Here is a 24,224-nt window from a genome sequence, read left to right on the forward strand (position 1 = left end):
ATTTTATATGTAATGCATATGTATGATATATAGTACTGTATATACAGCAAAAGGTAGAAGGTACCTTTCACTCAGTAGGAAAGAGTATTAAAAATTATACATGTGTCTGCCCATTTGTGCATAAGAAATACAGGAAGGATAAAAGACAGTTATCGCCCAGAAGTTACTAAGAACAGGGTTGAAAGAAAGAAAATAGGAACAATGAAGGAGGTAGGAGAGAAAAGAATTAAGTAATTTTAGAAAACTATTTTCACTGCTTAATCTAAGGTTAGAGAAAAAAGCTTTCACATAAATTTGTTTCTCACAAGTGCATGGCTTACAAATTCTCACACTATTAGACACACACACACACGAGTAATGAATAAGAAAGAAAATATTTTGAATAATGAAAGTCAAAATTCTCACTGTCAGAAACAGAAATTACAAATAAGAAAATAAATTCTGTGATGTTACATTGAAATTACAGGCATCAATATAAATATGTGGTTTTGTAAGCGGGCAGGTAGACTGACAAGATAGGGATGCATGAATGTTAATGCATGTGTGGTTCTTAGCCCTGCCCACTGAGAGGTCCTAGAAGTGATCACACCCAGTGTGAAGGAACACAAGTGCCTGAATCTTGGCCTCTGATACCATTTTCCAATAAATGAACAAGGGCTCCCTAGAAAAATAGCTGATTCCAGGGTTGGGGCAGAGAAAATGATAGATGGGCCTGGAACACCTTGGCAATGCTAAAAAGTAAAGCAGTACTCAAAAGTGAAGGAGGCACATCAAAGGTAATCAGGTGAGGGACGTCTGGGTGGCTCAGTCGGTTAAACGTCTGACTCTTGGTTTTGGCTCAGGTCTAAATCTCATGATTCTGTGCATTTGAGACCCGCACTGGCCTCTGTGCTGACAGCATGAAGCCTGCCTGGGATTCTCTTTCTCTCTCCCTCTCTCTCTGCCCCTCCCTCGTTGACACACTCTCTCTCAAAACAAATAAACGTAAAAAAAGAAAGGGACGGTGTCTGGGTGGCTCAGTAGATTGAGTGTTCAACTTCGGCTCAAGTCGTGATCTCAGAGTTCATGAGTTCGAGCCCCACATCGGGCTCTGTGCTGACAGCTCAGAGCCTGGAACCTGCTTAGGTTTCTGTGTCCCCCACTCTCTCTGCCCCTCCCCCACTCACGCTCTGTCTCTCTGACTCTAAGAAATAAAAAAACATAGTTAAAAAAAAAAAAAAATCAGGTGCCAACCAGAAAGAAGTCCCAATGGCCAAAGCTGAGACAACCTGTAAACAACTAAATAATAATACAGTTAGATTTTAGCCCCAAAATAAACTAAATATGTGTGAATCCATGATGATGTAAGTAAATCTTTGAAGAAATCATTAATGGTGGAAAATAGACAGCTCTTCCACACCATAGCATTGCAATTAATAGTTATAGAAGAAATGATGGAAATAGAAGAAATCACCAAGCAATCTCCACAGCAATAGTTGTTGCAGGCGAGATCACCAATGGAAGCTAAAACTACTGGGTGAGAATATGATGAGAAACAGGATATTTGCAGATCTCAAAGTATCTCCCCACAAAATACTTTTTAATTAAAAAGAGAAAAATAGTATCTTTGCAGGGGAGAAACTTGCAGAAACCACTTTACCAAGGTTAACGTCACCAGTAATAAGTCATATCACCCTCTGATAAAATGCAGAGAAGGATATAAAATTACTTCTGTGTGATTCCTGCTGAAAATGTGTATCTTTGATCTAATCATCAGAAAACATCAGATATATCCAACTCAAGGGGCCTTGTATAAAATAACTCTTTAAAAATATTAAAGTCATGAAAGTCAACGAAAAGCTTATGAAATTGTGGAAGTTGGAAGAGACAGAGCAGTGTGCAGTCCTTGTCTGGATCCTGGGCTACAAAAAGGACATTAGTAGAAAAGAGACAAGAGGTGCATGGATGGCTCAGTCGGTTGAGTGTCCTACTTCAGCTCAGGTCATGATCTCAAGGTTTGTGAGTTTGAGCCCCTCAATGGGCTTGCTGCTGTCAGCATGGAGTCTGCTTTGGATCTTCTGTCCCCCTCCCCCTCTCTCTCTGGCCCTCCCCTGTTTGTGCTCTCTCTCTCTCTCAAAAATTAAAAAACATTTTTAAAAAAAGTCATACATGTATAAATCATACATTTATAAATCATACATTTATAAAATCATACATTTATAAAATCATACATTTATAAAAAAAAAAAAAGACAAAATTCAGATGAGGGCTACAGACAGTATTGACTCAATGTTACTAGTTTCCTACCTTTGGTAATTGTCCTACAGTTATGTCCACTATTACATTAGAGGCGAATGAAGGGTATGTGGAAACAGTCTATACTATTTTTGCAATTTTTCTCAAATATAAAATTATTTCAAAACTACAATATACAGCATTACAAAGTACCATGAAAATTAAAATTCAATCTATTTCTTTTTATCACGAAACAGTGGCAGTCCTTGAAAATCTCAGAGTAATGAAGATCTAAAGACCAGTCGTACCTTGTTGGTCATTCACACTGCAATTCTATGCTTGCAAACTAACCTCGGCTTCCAAGGAAAGTGGAACCATGACTGACCCCCAAAATCCCCACCCCTTCTACCTCCAATTCAAGCTTTTCCAATGTGAATAGTCCTATCAGTTAAAGGACAGTAAGAGGAATTTACAGACCATGGTAAATACTTAATCATTCCAATCTTTATTTCTGAGAGACTATTGTGATTTTGAGCAAATGCTATTTCCATGAACATTTATATACCATCAATTAATTCATAAGACAAAAAAAGAAAACCTAAGGTCACAGAGACATGTAAACAAACATGAAGCTCAGAACCCTGCTGTGGCATCATATATAATTAGCTGATTAAACAACGTGGAGGGAGGTTAAGTGGTAAGAAGAAATTAAAGTAGGACAAATAGTTGGACCACTCAACCTTACAATAAGCAATATAAATGGGAAAAGAAATCCTTAGCAGTTAAAAAAATGGAAAGGTGTTTGTATGTATACACTGAAGTTTCCATATACAGAAATAAAATCAGCCTATTTATCTGACACTGACTGGCAAGAATCTCCCAGGATTAGTAATACACACATTCTACTAGATCAGGGGTCAGTAAACTATTGAAACATCTAGATAGTAAATATTTTTGGAGCTGTGCAATCCATGCAGCCTCCCTCACAACTATTCTACTTTGCCTTTGTAGCATAAAAACAGCCACTGGCAATACATAAATAAATGAGCATGGTTTAAATAAAATAGGTTTAAATAAAACTTTGTTTACAAAGCAGGTGGTGGACCAAATTTGGCCCACAGGCCATAATTTGATAACCCTGCACTAGAATGCTCATCCATCCAGTAACATCCAATTTATAATTTTGAACTTGCAAAATAAAGCTAAAAGTCAAGGTACCTCAGTAACCCTGATAAACTAATGATATCCATTTTAAGCTCTTCACTGAGATTCTGAATTTTCATCCTTGATTTTAATATCATAAGACTTCTCACAAGGTGTGTGGCTTAATATGCATTTTGAAGATATTAAGCTCTGACATTTGGTGTTTAATTGGAAGCAAATGAAATTCAAGTTTTGTTATTAACTTTTTACAATGGTGTGTTCTCTGAAGAATCAAGTCCTTTCTGCAAACTGAAAATGGAGATTGCAAATTACAAAGAACGAGTCTTTAAATGCCACACATGGAAGAACTTATACATGTGTATTAGTTTCAATAATTATCTCCCGCATTTTTAGAAAACACAAGTATTATGAAATCTGGACTGTGTCACGAACAAATGCTGTTTGAATTTCAGTGGCAGAATCACAGTTGGTGATTTGCAATATGCCAATAACATACAATTTCCACAGCTTTCTTTTAAACCAAAATTTAAGTGCCAGGTGCGGATATGAAGTAATTTTGTGTTAAATTGGGAAGGGTATATAATTTTAGAAAATCTACTCTGCAAGAATGCATATAGTAGCAGAGCAAAAGAAAACGAGACCTTCACAAAACATCACATATTAAAAATCTCTATCATGCCCTTCAAAAAATTAAGGAAATGTCTGCTTTTAAATTTGTGAAACATGACTCATACCCATATTTTAACAGATGGAAGCTTTGCTGCTGTCCATGAAGTAGATCAGTTTTGAAAGTTCATTTTTACTTTCAATAGTTATGGCTTAATCTTTCTTCTGATCCATTCATCAGTCAAGACTCCATAAAAACAGACATGCTGAATTTAGGGTAACACCCACACTTCAGTATAAACCCACAGACAAATAAACTCCAAACTTGGCCATACATTCCTCACCTACCTCAGGACAAATCATTTTAACTCAGAAACATTAGAATCCTCCAAACTGTTTTTAAAACTGCACAGGCAAACACTTATAAACCCCCTTTAATGTTAAGGTACAATCATGTGCTGAGAGCCCAGAACTGCATGTAACAAAGAGGCTAAGAGCACAGGATTCAGAATCAAAGAGACTTCCATTCCAAACTAGCTCTGATCTTACTTTGTCGGTGGGTGTTGGTAAATCCGCTGGCCTCAACTATCTCTAAGCCTTATGGTCCTCATATTGAAAAAGAGAATAGTGGTTGTGGTAGACAGAATAATGCCCCTTGTTGCCCATGCCCCAAACCCAAGAACCAGTGGATGTTAACCTTCCATGGCAAAAGGGACTTTAAAATATGATTCAGGGGCACCTGGGTGGCTCTGTCGGTTAAGCATTCAAGTCTTGATTTCAGCTCAGGTCATGTTCTCCTGGATTGAGGTCACATCTGGTCCATGCTAACAGCACGAAGCCTGCCTGGGATTCTCTCTCTCTCTCTCTCTCTCTCTCTCTCTCTCTCTCTGCCCCTCTGTCAATTGCTCTCTCATTCTCTCAAAGTAAATAAAGAGAATAAAATATGATTCAGATGAAGGACCTTAAACTGGAGAGATTATCCTGGATTATCCTGAGAAGGGGGTAATCACACAAATCTAGTTAAGTAGAAAAACTTTCCCAACTGTGGTCAGAGAGAGATGTGACAATGGTTAGATAGACGCTACACTGCTGGCTTTTAAAATGAAGAAAGGGGGGCGCCTGGGTGGCTCAGTCAGTTAAGCGGCCAACTTCGGCTCAGGTCATGATCTCGCGATCCATGAGTTCGAGCCCCCGCGTCGGGCTCTGTGCTGACAGTTCAGAGCCTGGAGCCTGTTTCAGATTCTGTGTCTCCCTCTCTCTGACCCTCCCCCGTTCATGCTCTGTCTCTCTCGGTCTCAAAAAGAAATAAACGTTAAAAAAAATTTTTTTTTTTTAATGAAGAAAGGAAGCCATAAGCCATAAGCAAGAAGCCTCTGGAAAGCAAAAAAATGGATTCTCTCCTAGGACCTCTGGAAAGGATCAGAGCTCTGCTCACACCTTGATTTTAGCCCAGTGAGACCCATGTCAGACTTCTACCCTACAGAACTGTGAGTTGGTCAATTTGTGATGTTTTAAGCCACGAGTTTCTAGTAATTTGTCACAGCAGCAATAGGAAATTAGTACAGTGCCCTTGCCTATCCTCCTAGATGTGTTACGACAAATAAAGAGATAAGGTATATCCACTGTCAGAACACAAGCACACATTCACCACTAGCTATTATTAAGTTACACTGTGTTGGTTGATAAATACATACTTTTGTAAATTTGAGGATCATTTTTTTTAATTTTTTTAATGTTTATTTATTTTTTAGAGAGAGAGAGAATGCTCATGCAAGTGGGGGAGGGGCAGAGAGAGAGGGAGACACAGAATCCAAAGCAGGCTCCAGGCTCTGAGCTGTCAGCACAAAGCCCAACGCAGGGCCCAAACTCATGAACCACGAGATCATGACCTAAGCCGAAGTTGGACACTTGACCGACTGAGCCACCCAGGCGCCCCACTCTGTGTAGAACTTTCTCTTCTTTGGGGTACCTGGTTAGCTCAGTCGGTTAAACCTCTGACTTGGGCTCAGGTCATGATCTCACAGTTCGTGAGTTTAAGCCCCACATCAGGCTCTGTGCTAACAGCTCAGAGCCAGGAGCCTGCTTCGGATTCTGTGTCTTCCTCTCTCTGCCCCTCCCATGATCATGCTCTGTCTGTCTCTCTCTCTCTCTCTCTCTCTCTCTCAAAAACAAATAAACATTTAAAAAAAATAAAAAATAAAAAATAAATAAATAAAAGTTCTCTTCTTTTTTTTAATTTTTTTAATCTTTATTTATTTTTGAGAGAGAGACAGAGTGTGAGCAGGGGAGGGGCAGAGAGAGAGGGAGACACAGAATTCAAAAAAGGCTCCAGGCCCTGAGCTGTCAGCACAGAGCCCGACATGGGGCCCGAACCCATGATCCATGAGATCATGACCTGAGCCGGAGTTGGATGCTTAACCAACTGAGCCACCCAGGCGCCCCTGAGGATCAGTTTCAAGAGTCACTGAAGACTGAGGCAAAGCTCTACCACACACCAACAATAAGAGGAGGGAAAACACCCACACATACCAAAAAAACAAAAACCAAAAACAAGCAAACAAAAAACAAGAAAAGGAAAGGAGAATCCTTGCTAGAACAATTCAACATCACAACATCACAATAACCACACAATGCATTTCTTTGCAGGTGCCCTACATCCTCCCCTCAACTTCTCACACAAAAATGGGGCCGCTTTTAGACTTCATTCCACAGAAAAGAAACCTGCGATTCAGAGAGATTAATATGACCAGAATTTAACTATAAATAAGTACAGAATGAATCTGAGAACTGGAAATAAAATCTATCCAACTTCAAAGATCCTTTTTTTCTCACAAACCTCCTGCCCCTGGAACATATAACATATTGACAGCACACCCACTGGGAAGCTGCAGACTAGAATCATGTGAGTCTTTGAATAGGATTCTGTTCATTCTTGATTCACCAAAGGTAATAACCCAACTTACCAAATTAACATAATTTTGATACCACTACCTAAAACTGTCTGAACATATCTGAGGGAAAGCAAGATAATTTTAAACCATTCCATGCTGGTGATATCATCACTCAGTTTTAATCAGACACGCTTTTTTAAAAGAATCCAAAGATCTTAAAGATTCTGTCTTCCTACAGGAAAATGGCAGGTGACTTAAGTCAAGTAGCTGTCTACGTGAGGTCTCAAAACCCTCTAAGTTCAGACCCCACACAGCCTCAGAAGCCATTTCACTGCCACAGCCTTTGAATTATCTCTCCTTCTGCCTCTGTTGATTTCTTTCACATACAGGCTGAACATACCCAGAGGAAGTTGATTGTGATGGGTCTCACTAACGTCCTTTGTATACTCAACATTAATACAACAATACAATAATACACCAAACTATTTGGCTTTGAAATAAAGACTTGTAATTCCTCAGAAAGGCATCACATTTTTAGCCCTGGAGAAAATCCAAAGCATGTGGGAAAATACTAAAACCACAATGAACTTGAAGATGTCTATAAGACTCTCTCTTCACCTATGGAACATGAGTGGCTTCAGTGAGTAAGCCAGACTCCATGGAATCCTTTGGTTTATAGTATCAAAACAAAATCAGCTGGGGACGTGGGTGGCCCACTCAGTTAAGCATCAGACTCTTGATGTCAGCTCAGGTCATGACTTGATTTCGGCTCAGGTCATGATCTCACTACTATGAGATAGAACCCTGCATGAGGTCTGCACAGGGCGTGGAGCCTGCTTAAGATTCTCTCTCTCCCTCTCCCTCTGCCCCTCCCTTGCTCTTTCTCTCCTTCCCTCAAAAAAAAAAAAAATCAGCAAGAAACACAAAAGAGGAAATGCACTTGACTGTGCCTCTGGTGGGGAATTATCCACGTTTCCCACATTTTTCAATATTTTTCCTGACACAGTACTTTGGTGATGATGATGATGATGTCCCAAAATAATGAGGTAACACATAACTCTGAGCAATGGCAGGGAGGTTTCATGGGCAAATCTGGCTAAAATAATAAATGTAACAGAAAGAAAATGCAGTGCAAATGTGAGAGCTATAGCACAATGCAGTAGATTTCTAAAAATTAATAATAAAAATCAAGTGATTAAAGACACATGTATTTTCTGACTGAAGTAATAGTGTTTCAAAATATACAATTCTAAGCTCCCATATTCCAAAAACGACTTTTCTTTCCTGCAGGTCAACCTGTGAATTTCTATAATTAGGATGACACATATCAATAGTTCCAATTTCCCCACCCCCTTTAACTCAGGCATGTACTTTTTTAAAACATGGTAAAAATAGATCAAGTACTTGGGTTCCTGAATTCCCCTTTATCCATGCCTTTAAAAATGAAACAAATAAACAAAAACCTTCATTTACAGTTGTTTCCCATAAAGCACATTTAATAACCTATAGCACATATATAAAAGAAAAACAGATACTAGCATGAGTATACAGATTAGCACTGTATGTAATCTACACATTAGAAGGTAATCTACTTAGATAAATATTTAATAGTGCTGTTTTAAACAATGTATCACGTAGAGGAGGGCAACACATTCCCATTGCTACCTGAACAATCAAGAAGACCAACACCATCACACACCCCTACCTGTCCGCGCTGAAAGGTTACCTGTTCCACAAGAGCTAATAGCATCCTTTAAGAAAGTCACAGATACCTAAAAAGGCACTATGCTTCATCTGGAAATCTCAGTGAAACATTCAGCTATGATACTCACCAGCTTACATTTCAGAGCTGGGATTTAATTCTGCTGTCCCTCAGGATGATACACTCTATCACCCACTGAGCCTTCAGAGTAATTAGATTCCCAATTTAAGAGTAATGTTCAACTAATAGCCTTGAGTATGTCAACCACAAACCACAATGAAAATATGCAAATACTGTAGCCATAAGCTCTTGCCACTTGTCAGATATAATGTAAACCCCTCTCCCTCCCATCCCCATCACCAAGTGCCACTGCTCTGTTTGTACCCGTCCATGAAGTTACAACTACATTACACTACTGTTTAAGTGTTAATAAAAAGTAAGATTGCACAGTAAGATAGAAGAAAATAACTCTGAAATTGGTTAATCACATGTAGATAGGTTGACTCCAAACTGGAGGAGGTGGCATTTGTAGTGACTTTACCATGAACACATGCAGCTTTCGCTCAAAGAGATGATGGTGGGTAAAACTGGGAAAGAAGCCATATGAACCTCAGAATTAAATGTAATGATGTAATAACTAATTATTATGTAGACATGAAGGAAAAACTATTAAATCAATTTGTAAACTTTCTCATGACTGAACTTACTTTAATGACATAGAGACAATACTAAATCCTTAGTCATTCTCTGAGCCTTACTTGCTATCATGGTTCATTAAAAGCTCATTTAAACAGAGCTACTGTTTTACTGGTTGAGTAAGCAGAACAATAGTAAAAGAATATATTTGAGCCAATGATGTTTTATAATAGTAGTAATACAAACTATACCAATGAAAACTAACTCACTGCAGGATAATTTCAAGCTCGCCACTGCAAAACTTTAAATGTTATATTCGCAAGATTAATTCCATGCCTCATCAGCATTTCAAGAATTAAGTATATTTTATCTGATGGAAAAAAAAAAAAAAAGACCTACAGCTTTGAAAGGAATGCTAAAATGACATGTGCATGCTGAAAGCTAGCCACTTTTCTTCTGGCTAAGCTAAGAATGGCAAAGAGCCAGGGGTCCTTGCCCCACACGACACCATGAGAAGAGACCTCAAATCCACCCAAACTTCCAGCTCCACAGCTTGAGATTTTAGAGGCAGCTCATCTATTGAGCCTTGCCACAGTGCCCCTCTCCCAGTCTTCCAACCTATATGGAAAGTAAGATGTGGAAATAAGATTCAACAACAAGGTGTTTTAATCTGTACACAATTTAATGCTTAACTACTAATATGTGTTACATATTGATTCAAAAATAGCTATTCAGGAATAATACTCAGGAACAGCTGCATTAATGAACAGGAAATGACAGACTTCCTCAAGAGTAATGTCTACTATGAATGCCATGATCTGGGATGTGGGGATCTAAATTTTAAAAAATAAAGGTTTTATTAAACAAAGTCAAACATGGAGGAAATGTGGCATAAGGAGACAAGCCAAAACCATACACACTCTTGCTCTGAACTGTAATCAAAAGATACATTACCATAAGCCACAGCACCAATCGTGATGTTATTTGAGCTTTAATGAGAAAATGATACGTCCAATCCTGGTCCCACAAAGATGTGCCATTGCCTCCTTCACTCCCAAGTCTATTGTGGGGAATAAGCTTAGGAATTCCCTGAACTTGCACAGATGGGTTAACAAGGCATAAAGAATTAGAAAGCCACAGGATGAACACACCCAAGTTTGGGTAAACAAGATTAGGTAAACAGGGCAAAGGCCTCCAGGTATAGGAATAGGAAATCTCAGGATGAAAACATCTAAGATTAGGTAAACAAGATTTAAGGGCTGAAGCACCTTCCAATTTAGTACAATAGTAGAGAGCTGCTTTCACTAGAAGGAAAGACAAAAAACAGGTAAACAGGGCTATAGACAGGAGCAGGGCAAAGTTGCCCAGAGCTGAGCTAATCAGCAAAAAAAAGGTGCCTTGTTGGCCCTGAGGTAGCACACTCGGGTCTTTCTTGTCCCCTAGACCAGTTTAGGTAAACAAAGGTGGGACCTCATGTCTGCTGTAAACAACCTTCCACCCAGCACCAGAATTGTGTTTTGTATTGACCCAAAACCCTAACACCGCATATCTTCAAAACCCCCTTTCCCCCACGGCCATGAGTTAATCTTCAAGGTTTCATTGTCTCTTTGTGCATGTCCATCATGCTTGTAAGCCTTCTGATCCTAATAAAAACAGAGCAAGGACCCTAATTGGGGCTCTTGTCTCCTCCCAGACATTAGCCTCTCTTGCATTTCAATCCTGCCTCTTCTCTCTTGCTAGACAAGAGAGAACTCCAAACCCAGAGTCTATGACAGTCTATGTCACCATCCTCAACTCCCCCCCAATTCCTGACCCAGACGCCTAATGGATAAGAAGCTGCCGATGTGATTCCTCGGCCCAGAAACACAGCACCATAATTCCACTGGGTAGGATCACAGAGTCTTAAAAAGTAAGAGCTTATGCCCTACTCTCTTGTGCATCTGTATTTCTGCCTCCATTTGGTGAGTCCACCAAAGCACAGTTGGGCCCTTTGGTTACGAAGGTGCCTTTTAGTTGTACCTCCTCAGCCAGCCAGGTACATTAAGCCAGGGCCTATTCCGCTGACCTGAAAACCTTGTCTCAATGTGCCCAAACCACTCCCAGCTCCTCCTTCCACCATACAACTAACAAAATACAAATGTTTACATTAGAGAAAAGGAGTAGTCCTGTGGAAGCCTCCAGTTGTTACTGCATTCTCCTAGCAACTCGCACCATACAGCTCTGTGCTGGAGTTTGTACCAGGTACTTTCTGGGACACAGGAGCAATCAGCCAAAGTCAGTCTTCATCAAGTAACACCATCTCACAGAACTTACACAATCACATCCTTTCCCTAATCAACCCATCACTGATTCTATTGTTGAACATATGACAAATGACTCATCACTAAATTTTTTTGCCAGTCAAATCTTGTGAACTATATATAACACTTCATTATTATTATTATTATTTTTTTTTTTTGGCAATCAGTAGTGGAAAACTTCCCATCCTAAAATAGAAATTTGAAGGATCACTTCCTCAGTTCTAAATTTTGCAAATCATGTTTAAAATTAAAAGTACAAGAAAAGAAAATTTGGCTGTGGCTCCAGTCAAGTGACACAGAAAACATCTCAACACAGTTTTCCACCTGGAGAAGGTGCAACAGAGGCAGGTAAGTCATCCTCTCTGGCATTTAAAGGCAAGATAATGTTCCTACTCAAATAACCGGCCTTGTTTCCAAGGCAACTTGCCATTTGTATAGGGAACTTATGGGGGGAGGGGGGGGGGGGGTCAGTAATCCCTTACCTGCTGACTTCACAATTTGAAGGAGACCCCCACTGATGTCTCAGCTTCCATCTAAGAGCATCATCAGAAAAAAGCGACTCTAACTGAAGTAAAGGAAGAAAGGAATTCAGATGACTCTATTAAGACTTTGGGGAGCTGGGGATCTAGGGAGAAAAACAGTGCCCTAGGAAAAGCAAGCTAGAAGAAATGGGAGTTGCTGTTTAACAGTGATTTATTTTCCAGTGAAGGTGCATAAAATCCCACTACTTCTTTTCCCTCAAAGTTCTGAATGAAAGTTCAGTTTACACTGATACATAATAAGAAGTCACTATTCATTCTGACAACCACAAGCGAATATTAGCAAAAGATCAAAGTTCAATAAATTTGTTTTGTAAAATATAACGTTAATGTTACATTACAAAATGCCTTTCAGTTTAATTTGCATGCAAAAAGGATAAGTGTGATTTTTAAATATCCACCCAGAGGCAGAGATGAAAAACTTCAAACATTTTCTGACTCCTTTTTGCTACACTCATTATTTCAATACCTTCTACAAAGGAGAGATAAAGGTGTCCTTGACATTAGCCTAAATTATCTTCAGTATGCAACACAATGCTGATTAAATTAGGCTCATTTTAATGAGTTGGTTTTAATAAACCCACTGGCAGGTTTATTCAAAAAGTAACTAAATAATGAAATTCTTTATAACAACTCTTCATTAGTATAACCTGTTTCAGCAATTTTTTTTAAGTGAACACAGAATAAATACTAATTGTATGTCAATCCCTTCTCCCTCAGATTTGACAGACAAAAGAAACAGCAAGTTAGACATTTTCCAAATTCACACAGAAGTTTAATACTGAAACTTAATGCAAATCCTTTGAAATCTAGTACCATCTGGCAGAGGTAGGTAGTCAAGGCCAAAGAGCTTGGAAACCTTCGTTTTTGTGGAAAACCTATTCTGAGGAATGCCAAAGCCTCTGCTTTCCTTTCGCTTACTGCTCACACACAGAAAACGACACCATCCGTGCCCCGGAACAGTGGAAGTGGAGTCCTGTTTAAGCTGTTGTTTGCAGTGCTCTCCACTCGCTTCATTACCATAAGGCTGTGAATTTTGAATTGGCTCCCCAAAATTAGTAAGGCTCAGAGAGGTGATTCACCAGTTGTATGATCCTGGGGAGATCCTTTTTATTTTTATTTTTTTGTTTATTTATTTTGAGAGAGAGAGAGAGAGCACACACATGAGTGTACATGTGCACATGCTGGTGAGGGGCAGAGAGAAAGAGAGAGTGAGAGAGAGAGACAGAGAGAGAGACAGAGAGAGAGAGAATCTCAAGGAGGCTCCACCCTGTCAGCACAGAGCCCCACGCAGGGCTCCATCCCACAAACTGTGAGATAATGACCTGAGCCTAAATCAAGAGGGGCATTTAACCAACTGAGCCACCCAGGAGCCTGGACCTTGGGCAGTGTGAACATTCTGGGTCTCAGCACTGATAGGGTTGTTACATACCCTATTTAATTCTGACAAACTGCACAGAACAGTTTGCAAATAGCAAGTACTCAAGACATGTTACGTATTATTATTATTTGAGAGAGTTTCAAGAGACTGAGGCTATCAAGAGGAAATGAAGGGCACTGGGATGAAGTTAAACCACATGAACTGTACCCTGAAAACTGTGGGGCATCCTTACATGCACACCAGTTTAATTTGCATTCATTCTGCAGGTTTCAAGGACTATGAAGAAAGGACGAGAAGGTAAACAAAGCTCCTTGGTCCGACAATGAAGAAGTCATGACGAGTAGACTAACAGAAAGGTGGTGGAGTGACAAGAGAAATAAAAAGTATAATTATTAAAATGCAGAATTGAGGGGCGCCTGGGTGGCTCAGTCCGTTAAGTGTCCGACTTCGGCTCAGATCATGATCTCACAGACTGTGGGTTTGAGCCCAGCATCGGGCTCTGTGCTGACAGCTCAGAGCCTGGAGCCTGCTTCAGATTCTGTGTCTCCCTCTCTGCCCCTCCCCTGCTCATGCTCTCTCTCTGTCTCTCAAAAATAATAAATAAAAACGTTAAAAAAAAATTTTTTTTAATGCAGAATTGAGACTTACTTAAAATGATTTGATACATGCTGGGGCTGGTACTATGAAAGAAGGGATCAATCTGAAATATTTAGGTTTGTGGCCTGGGTGACTGGACAGAGAGCAAGGACAAGGACAAAGAAGTCTGGGATGAAAAGTGATGCATTCACTTAGAGGTGAAACTATCCTAGCTCCAGTATCCACTTCCCAGAAGACAAATGGAAACGGGAGTCTGTGGTGCCAAGGGGAGTTCTTGGCTAAAAAAATATAAATGGGCAGTGCCAGCACGTAGTGGTAGCTGACGCCATGAGTTTAGTTAAGGATCCCAATCTGAACATGGAGCATGTGCAGAAGTCAGGACCAAAGCCTGAATAAAGCTGAGACTGCAGGTTTCTCTTCCCTCCCTCCAATTCCACCTTTGACGAAATCTGGGAAGACCAAAAAAAAAGAAAAAAGAAAGTAAACTAAAGGCAACAAGCTTTCACAGAAACTGGGAGGCTAAAAGCATGATGGAGTAGGAACCAGTAGTAGCTAAATATTATCAAGGAGGTATATTAAAATATTCTCAGGAAGGTTAGATCAATACATATATTCAACGTGGGACCTAAAGTTATTTCACACCAATACAAAAAAATAATTTCAATAATAGGAGATATTTTAAAATATGAAGAAACTTAAGTTTTAGTCCACTGATGAGGTGAATAGACAATCAAATATTTGTTCAAATAACACTGAGCAGATTAATTCATCTTTACAACAATAAGCTTAACAAATGAGGATTCTGTAACCAGTTCTTGAGTTTCTTGTGAAAGGGTCAATTTCATTAATCTTTTGCTCTTGCCTAAAAGGTGCCCCAATAAACACATGTTGAACTCATATCACTTATTCTATATATTTTGCAATCCCTCTGAAAAGTGTAGGCATGTTACTACAAGTAGCTAGTGTATTACAAGCCCTCTGGGCATCATCACCTAACCTCACACTTTTGCTTATATCCAGAAAGTCAAGCTCTTTTCACAGCCTACAAAAAGAGAGAGAGATTGTGGCTTGTACATTAGTTCAAGGAATACCAATTCCCCATGCCAGAGTCCTCCTACTTTTCAATCCTCTATGATCCAGATGTAATTGTTCTGTGAAGCCAAATGTATGTTTGAAAGAGGCTGAGCCTAGAATTTCAGGAAACAGTAGATTAATGCAAAATAAGAGCCAACTCCTGTTGTTATAACCCCTGACCCCTCTGGTCTCTGGTCTCTACCTGTCTTATGGTACCATTTCTGATAAAGAACTTTGCACCTGCTTAGAAGGCTACCATTCATCACCTGTTTCATTTACACTTATTCTTTCATACCCTGTTGCCTAGTATGTGCCAAGAATTGTGTGGCACACAAAGCCATGAACCTTCTCCACAGAAAAAAATGCATAGAGGCACTGAAGTCTGGATATAGTTTCAGCAGATTCACAAACCCCTGCTTTAAGATAATAAAAGAGACTATTAAAAACATATTTTCTGATATTCAATTAAATAGCAACGCACATTTCTTAAATTCTATTACATCACTCTGACACCACAAAGTTACATATTAGCGGAGTATAAATCTCTTCTAAATATTCTCAAATTCTCTTTATTTTTACCTTGCAGTATTCCAGTTTGTTTTTCTGCTCTGTCTTCCCATTTTGCTATATAAGTGTTCAAAGTTAAAACGTAGAAACAAGGAATCCCTTTACATCAATTAGAAGAAAAATAAGAGTCATAACACAAAATTCCTGGGTATTAAAAAATGTGATTATGATAATAGCAGCAGCAATAGCAATGGAGTGATATTAATGGCAGTAGCTACCATTTGTTACCACTACTGTGTTTAGACCTATTACCCATTATTTTATTTAATCCTCAAAATACACACAGTACTACTATCATATCCACTTAATACCCAGGGAAACTGGAAACCCACAGGGTTAAGTTCTACCACCACTTCTAATGGTAGAACTGCCCAAGTGTACTTGAAGCCAATGGCTTTACCTGGAATCACTACATGACACTGTCCACCATACAACTTCCACCATGGCCAAGAACCAGAGGGCCCAAGGATGGCCACATCAAGGAAAAGGAGAGCCACAAGTCTTCATGTAAAGGGAGACCTAAAAGATAAGTGCCAAGAGACACAATCTGTGTCACTTTTCGCATAAACTCAGCCTTCCCTAAACATTTACATCTAACAATAACAAAATAGCCATCTGCAATGCTACCTTTCAGTACAAATGCTCAGTTTCAGAAGGCACTCAGCAGGCTGCCATGAGATAGTAAACACCCCAATTTCCATGAGGAACTGCATTACAATTTCAACCACACCACACAAGTTAGCTTTTAGGAGATATTCTTAGACAGCAACAACTTGCCAGTGTTAGGAGGTGTCGAAATACAGAAGGGATCTGAACGCTGAGAGCCTACAGAAAGAAGTCAGTGCAGGTGAACTGGCATAAAAGAGCTGAGGGACAGAACAAGGTTCTGAGGGACAGAACAAGGACAAGTGGGCTTTTTCAAATGAAGGGTGGCAGAAGAAAGCTAAGATGACAGCATCTGAAGTCTGCAAGATGTTGGCTCAAATCCAAGCTCTACCACTAACTAGCTGGGTGGCACCGGGCCAGTTACCTCTCTACGCCTCAGTTTCTCTTCACCCAGAAAATGGAGGTGATAGTAATGCCAACTTTTGTGAAGCTGTGATAAAACTCGTGAGGCTCTTATGAGCATACCTGACTGAGCCTGTAGGTGTAAATGCTGAGCAAGAGAACAGGCCCAAAGCCAGTGAGCACAAGAGCCAGTGGTGGCTGATGTTGCCGTCTTCATTGGAAGCCTCATGTTCTGTTTATTCTGAAGACTAAGTGTATTACTGGGCAGGATACTCAGGGCTTAAAATAATATTAAGTTCAGCAAAAATACCACTTAGCAATTTAGGAAAACTCTATGTGACTAACTAGCTGCTTTAAATACATTCCTACATTTCTTCTCCGTAGGTCTTGGAGAAGTCTAATGGTATAGAATAAACAGGTAAAGATGGGTAAGATTACAGCTTGTAACACAGAAACAAGACACAAAAAGTGCTAAGGGCTGGGAACTGGACCAAGGGGCTTATCAGAGAATGCTATCTCTGTGCACGCCAAACCCAGAGCCTGTGGGACACAGAGCACTGGCTACTTCCTGTAACAGGGCTACAGAAAAGGCTCTGAGACAGTCCATACAATGGAAGGAGTTTCTTCCGGTGTCTTATGTGACTAAGGACAGCAACAGATATTAAAAAGGAGCAGTGTTAAAGAAAAACAATTTTAAAAACTAATATCCAATTTGCGGTATCCTGAAAATATATTTAGGTTTTAAAAAGCCAAATCTGAGCACACTTAACTCAAAATGCTCAATAGTTTGCTGGTATTGGCACAAAAACATTTTTCATTCACAGATACTAAACCTGCTGGGCAATTACCCTAACCAGTTTTAGGTACATGAATTACATCAGTGTTTTGTTGGTGTTTAAAAACAATATGACAGTGAAAGTATAGGGCATTCTGTAGACAAAAGGACAATGAAATGTTCCAAAAATACTCCATCCCAGGTTCTTCAAAACGAATTCACTATGGTGCCAGTTACACCATTCAGTTCAATCCCCAAGTTAAAACCTACATTTCCATAAATTGGAGCCAATAAATAGATCTTCAGGATAGCATAAAAACATTTAAAATATTCAGGGAGTTTTCACTGCTCTCCTCAAATACAGAAGTATATATTAAAAAGTATTTAAATCACTGAGTGTTATGTCTTCAAATCTACATAGACTCAAAAATTTACAAAACAAGAAAATCTGGAGAAAAGCTAAGGCTACATTAATAATCACCCACACAATCTAGGGAAGGAGTAAGGAAGTGGAACAGTACTTCTTCTCTATACCAATATGTCTCAAATACCATCAACCTATGAAGGAGTCATGAGGAATAAGGAATTAGCTCATTAGATCATTAAGCATTCAATATTCTAAAGATATTATTAGAAAAACTATTGCGAGACATTATAAGGAAATATAGCACGGATCCATTATTTCCCGTTGACCATCACATTTCCTTGTTTAAGGTCCTGAAAAGCTCCCATAATCTTTTAGAAGAGTGTCTGCACCAGAATACCAACCACCACTGGGGAATCCTAAATTCCAGATTCCACTGTTCATGACTGAACCTCTGCAGTGACACTCTGGTACCTCTGGGAGGGCACCGTGGTCTCAGAACATCACCCTGCTCTCCTCTGAGGAAGTCAACATAGTCAATACCTTGGACAGGAGACAGTAGATTTAAAACATAATATGAATAACCAAAGGAATGAAAGAAAATGTAAAAAGTAATAACAGTACCAGAAGAGCTACCATAGGAAACTGTAAGCCAAGACAAGACGACACTGGGTATTCACAGACTGGAGAGCAGACCAATCTAGACTGTGAGCACTGTAGGGTCCATCTCTGAGATCATAGAACATGCTGAAAAAGTCTTAATGACCCATACGCTAGAAACTGCTCAAACAATAAAAATCACTCTCACACAAAAGACACCCCACAGACCACATACTACTGAAGAGGCATAAGAGCAAATGCACAAGAGGCTATTGCTGAGACATTTAAAAACAGGTCTTACATTTCTACACACTAACCTAAAAGAGAGGGAAATAGAGGCTCAAAAACTGGTCAAATTAGTGTTTATTTTAAAACACAAATCTGATTAGACAATTAACAACAAAGTTGTCAGAAATAAAAACAGACTTCAAGTAAACAAATCATTAATAGGCTGTTGTTTTTTCTATGGAAAAAGAACATTATATATAAAATGCCATCAGCTAAAAACTGACCTGATTCAGTCCTGTCAGACAGTGAAATACACTTAGGCAAGTGGTAATTTATGAGGGGAAAAAAGTCACTTCACAAACTGTGACATGTTTCCAAGTGTAATAAATGAACAAAATAGAATATTGCACAAGATTGAAATCTTTAATACTATTCATGCAGAAAGGCTGAAATTAACTTCTATATAATATTGTTAAAGTATAAGTTAAATTCACTCAGTAGTTTCCCCTCATAAAAAGGTAATATTAATGGAAAAATCCCTGAAATTAGTGATTCAGAGATCCTGGTGTCAAATATTCCCAGTGGAACCTTAAAAACTGTTAGAGAGTCAGGAAATCTGCGTGTCCAGCATGTGCGTGCACTCTGGGAAGACTGGCTCAATGCCTCCCGTTCCCTAAATGGCTTCATTTCCGGATGCTAGCACTAGCTGAAGTCCCTCAGATATATGCTCACTGATAAAAAAAAAAGACACAAGATGCAAGAGGTGCGCAAAGAAATGGGTGATGACTGACTGATAAGAGTACACGTGAAGTACTGGAAAGAAAAGAAGGTTTGCAAAGACACAAACATCAATATCCAAAGTCCTGTGTGGACATGCATTTCTACTGCTGGAAATCGCTATTCAGAGGTAGCTGTCAGTTTCATTCCATTTCCTGGGGTATGAGCTCATAGGGCTGGACTTGAAAACTTGTGGCCTCTGTACCATCATTGCATGGCAGGCTACAGCAAGCACAGAGTAAAAAGAGCAGCAATAGAAGGCTGTGCAGAAAAGGAAAGAATCAGGATCTGCTGGGATGAAACACCGGGAGAGGTGGGGCCAAAAAGCTGGGTGGGAAGAATGAAGCACAGGATGAGTCTGTAAGGGGGGAGGGAGTCACAAGGCAAGAGGCTTCTGGAAAGAAGAGCCACCACACAAATGCAGGAGCCATGTGACTCTCCTGTAGGGCAGTCATGATCCCAGTAGGATAACATGCTGAGTTTATTCTCTTTCATATGGAGAAAGCAAACACACAGGCTCTTGCAGACATGAAATAATAAATCTTGATTTGCAAACAAGTAATACAGCCTCACAATGCCTTTTCCACAATTCCAAAATCAAATGGCTCCAGAAACAAACCTTTTCTTCATAAGTTAGTAAGAAAGTACATTTGCCGGCAAAAGCTAACCTGAACTGATGTAAAATTGTGTATAATATGTATTTACGTAAATAGGTGAATATTCACATGTCTAAATCAGATTCTAAAATCAGAAAAAACTCTGGTTTCTAATGCCTGGCCATAGGGATTTCAGGCAAGGTATTGTGGTACTCTCAGTGCTGTGCTGGAGTGGTTCTGGCTCTCAAGAACTGATTGTTAAGTTTTCAGGACTTCCGTGAGTACACTGCCAGCAGAGTCATTATTAAATATTAAATTGTACAAATTTACAATGATATGAACTAAATTAAAGTAAAATGTAGCAAATACTTAAGACTCATCATCACTTCTTAATTACTCTCTTTTACCTCATGTATGGTCTAAAAGTTATTTATGTCCACTGCTTCTGTACAGGAGAAACACTCTAGAATGGTATATGACTGTGTTTCCCAACTCCACACTCAGTGACATCACACTGGCTTCCTGAACTAGGCCATGGCAGAGTACTTACATCACAGAAATTGCCAAACACTACATTAACAGTGGGTTGTTAAGCATTTGCAAATCCACCAGTGCTGGAGGCTCTCTTGAAACTATGAAGACAAAGATGAATTCATGACTACCTTGAGAATCTTACATTTAGAAATGTATAATAGATCAATAGAGGCCAAAATTTGGGAGCCAGAGTCCATGAAGCAGAAGCTTTAAGAACCACAGCACCCCCCCCCCCCCCCCTGCTGTTTGGTTTGCCATTAGGTGACAAGCCCTATAGGCAGGCTTCTTCATGCTGGTCTTCTACCCCAGTCCCAGTGTATTAAATTAGAAGTTAAGCTCCCAACCTCTAGCATGCACTCGAGCAGGGATTTTGTCCATTTTATTCAATGCTACATCCCAAGGGCCTAGCCCAGTGCCTCGTACACAGTAGGTACAGAGTAAATATTTATTGAAGGAAGGAAGGAATTTTCCAAAGCACCATGTGGTTCAAGACGCACTGTATTTCAGTCCCATAAGGTAAGAGAAATTGCCAGTCAAAGAGACCATCTGTTAAACCTCTTCTAGTATGAGAATTCACTGGGGGGGGGGGGGGGGGGGGGGGGTAGGTAAGGAGGATGAGTACTCCATTATATTCATAAAGACAGAAGTATATAATATTTCCTTTACTTTCTGGTTTAAATAAGTTTTTGATTGAGTCTGAAATCTATTATTTGCAATATTATTTCTATGAAAAAATAACAACGTTCCAAATAGTTTATTTTAAAATGAAGTGTTAGAACACAAACCCATTCCTAAGTTGGAGACATCAACCCTGTATTTACAGTCACCATAGCAACTTTTTCATCAAGCTCTCAGAGTCTTAATTTTACATAGAGGTAAAATCTTTAAAAAAAAAAAACACACAAAACAAGACACCAAAAAACCAAAAACACTACCATTCAAAACAATTAAATAATCAAAAAATCCATAAATACATATTCAAAATAATATAGAAAATGCAGAAGCTGATTTTCAGAAGATAATATTTCTTTTCAATCTTAACACATTATTTATAAGGCACTTGGAAGATTTCATATTTATTGCAAAAGAAACCTTCATCCTGCACATAACTGCAGTATAATTGATATTTCACACATGGTATTTGCATAAGAAATACAAATGCAAAGAGAAGGGAAGGATTTCCAACACTTAAGCACCTAACATTATAAGTGCTTCCTGGACAGAAATGAAAATTTAAATCTCTCGAATCTGTAGTATGAGACTCAGAAAGACTTCCACCCCAAGATCCAAGCTATATTCCTAAAGGGATAACAAAATTGTCTTGTTCTCTGAATCCTCTTCAGATGAATTCTAAAATTACAGGAAACTTTCAATTTGAGCCTTATACAAACAGCTATAACCCAAGTTGGCACAACCCTGTCATGCAGTCAGCATAACGTTTGTCTCCTGAACAAAGGCGGCCATAAGTTTAGACCACACCACTGAGGATCTATGTTGCATGTCAGCTGCCACATAACTGGGACGAGGGCCAGTAGGCAGTTCTGGTGCCTCGACCCCAGCTATTTTTCAGAATCATCGCTACATATAACATGCAGTGGAAGCCTGTCTAAACAACCTCAACCTTAGTGTGCCTCACTTTAAGAAAACCCACATAAATGAAAACAGCAAATCTTTATCCCACCTATAGTTTTAAGTGACTACTAAGTGCCATAGGGACATAATCCACCCAGAAAAATGTCCTTACTATGTTTTTAAAACAAAATGGTACAGGGGTGCCTGGGTGGCTCAGTTGGTTAAGCGTCCAACTTTGGCTCAGATCATGACCTCATGGTTTGTGAGTTCAAGCCCCACGTCAGGCTCTGTGCTGACAGCTCAGAGCCTGGAGCCTGCTTCAGATTCTGTCTGTCTGTCTGTCTGTCTCTCTCTCTCTCTCTCTCTGCCCCTCCCCTGCTTGCAGTCTGTCTTGAAAATAAACATTAAAAAAAATTGTTTCTTAAATCTTACAACATAAGATGATAAGTGAGGAGGGGAAGACCAGGAAGAAAAAAATAAAGAAGGAAAAAGACCAAACCAGGAAAACACGAGCAGAAACTGCTATTCACCATGCATGCTTTTCAAACCACAAAGCAACACGGAGTTTTCTTATTGGATGCTGCTAAGCGTGCCACCTGCAACCTGTTCGCAGACAGAGGCCTTAACAGGAAACGTCAGACTGGTGAAGGACAGGGCACAGACAAGCTGCTATTTGTTTTTCACACTGCTGAGGAAGAGAGACCACACAATAGAACCACAAACTGTGAAGTTCTAAGTTAAGGATTTTGTTAAAAAAATTTTTTTAAATCACAGATTGATAAATGTTAGTCATTATATTTAAGAGAATCGTAATTACATTCAAACCAAAAGTTGCTTGCTGTCACTAATGAGATCTCAGAGCATGCGAATTATTTCAGAAGCAGCGGCTAGTATCCTAGGATGCATTCTTTTTCATCATGTGCATTAAGCAGAAATTTTATCAGAAGGCCAATTAATAGTCAATGTAATAGCTTTGTGGAAGGAGTACTAAATTAAGTGTGTCAACACCATGTATTTGGTGCCTGCCCCTGTCTCACACTCATCAAGAAAATTACATGAGTGACGCTCCATTCCCAGAGATGATTCCCGGATCACTGGCAACTCACAACAATACTGGGTTGACAATTCCAGTTGTTTTAAACATCTGGTAGAAATAATGCCATTAAAAGCTTAGTTCCTGCAGATCTTTCACGAGTAAGCTAACACAGAAATTAACTAAAACTCTCAGCCTAACATTATTTAAAATTATGTATTTTAAAATTCCAAAAATATACATACATACATAAAATTCTGAAAACAAATCCATTCTCAAATGAACTTGATCCATTATAAACACATAGAGTCCACATCAAAGGAAAACAACTTTTATTAAGTAGCTTTCATTAAAATTAAGCCAATATTATATGCATATACTAAAATGTTATCAAACTCCTCAAAAATCTAGATCACTCTAGCCCTAAAATAACTAGTTAATTCCAGCATTAAATTTCTGTAATAATCCAAAGCAAATAAAATTTGACTAGAGAAATGGGACTAGGTGATAATAAGTTTTTCCCAGAAATGATCTAAATGTTGTCCATGCAGGTGGTTAAAAAGAAAGGGTTATATAAATTTCCTGGTTCCAAATAACACCTGCCCTTATAGTACCCTAACCCAGAGGTTCTCAAAGTGTGGTCCCTACCACTAGCATCATCTCCTGGGAATTTGTTAGAAATACAAATACTCAGGCACCTCCTCAAACCTAAGATGTCAGAAACTCTGGGGCTGAGGCCTAGAAATCTGTGTTCCTGCAAACTTTCCAGGCAATTCTAACACAAACTCAGGTTTGAGAAACACTGCCCTAACATCCTAGAGACAGTAAGATGAGACCAAAGGACAAGAGCAGAGACTAACTGGAGTGTTTAATAACACATATTGTACTAAGCAACACCCATGATTTAGCTCATTTACTCTTATAATAATTTTATGATATAAAATTATTCTCACTTACAGTGGAACAACACTGGCTTGCTGACACTAAGTAACTAAACCAAAACTCTGAGAGGCAACATAAAGCCAAAGTGTACTGTTAATCACTAATACTTGCCCATAGGCAAGGA

The 24,224-nt window shown here is 39.2% G+C and overlaps 1 protein-coding gene across 14 annotated transcripts in view; it reads right to left on the reverse strand.

The window, feature by feature from the left end:
- The window catches only part of PARD3 (par-3 family cell polarity regulator), a 676,275-nt gene that overhangs the window by 404,275 nt on the left and 247,776 nt on the right, over nt 1–24,224 (reverse strand). The gene's annotated exons all lie outside the window — the stretch shown is intronic.

The sequence above is a fragment of the Prionailurus viverrinus genome, chromosome B4 (genome assembly GCF_022837055.1).
Source record: "Prionailurus viverrinus isolate Anna chromosome B4, UM_Priviv_1.0, whole genome shotgun sequence".
Lineage (NCBI taxonomy): Eukaryota > Metazoa > Chordata > Mammalia > Carnivora > Felidae > Prionailurus > Prionailurus viverrinus.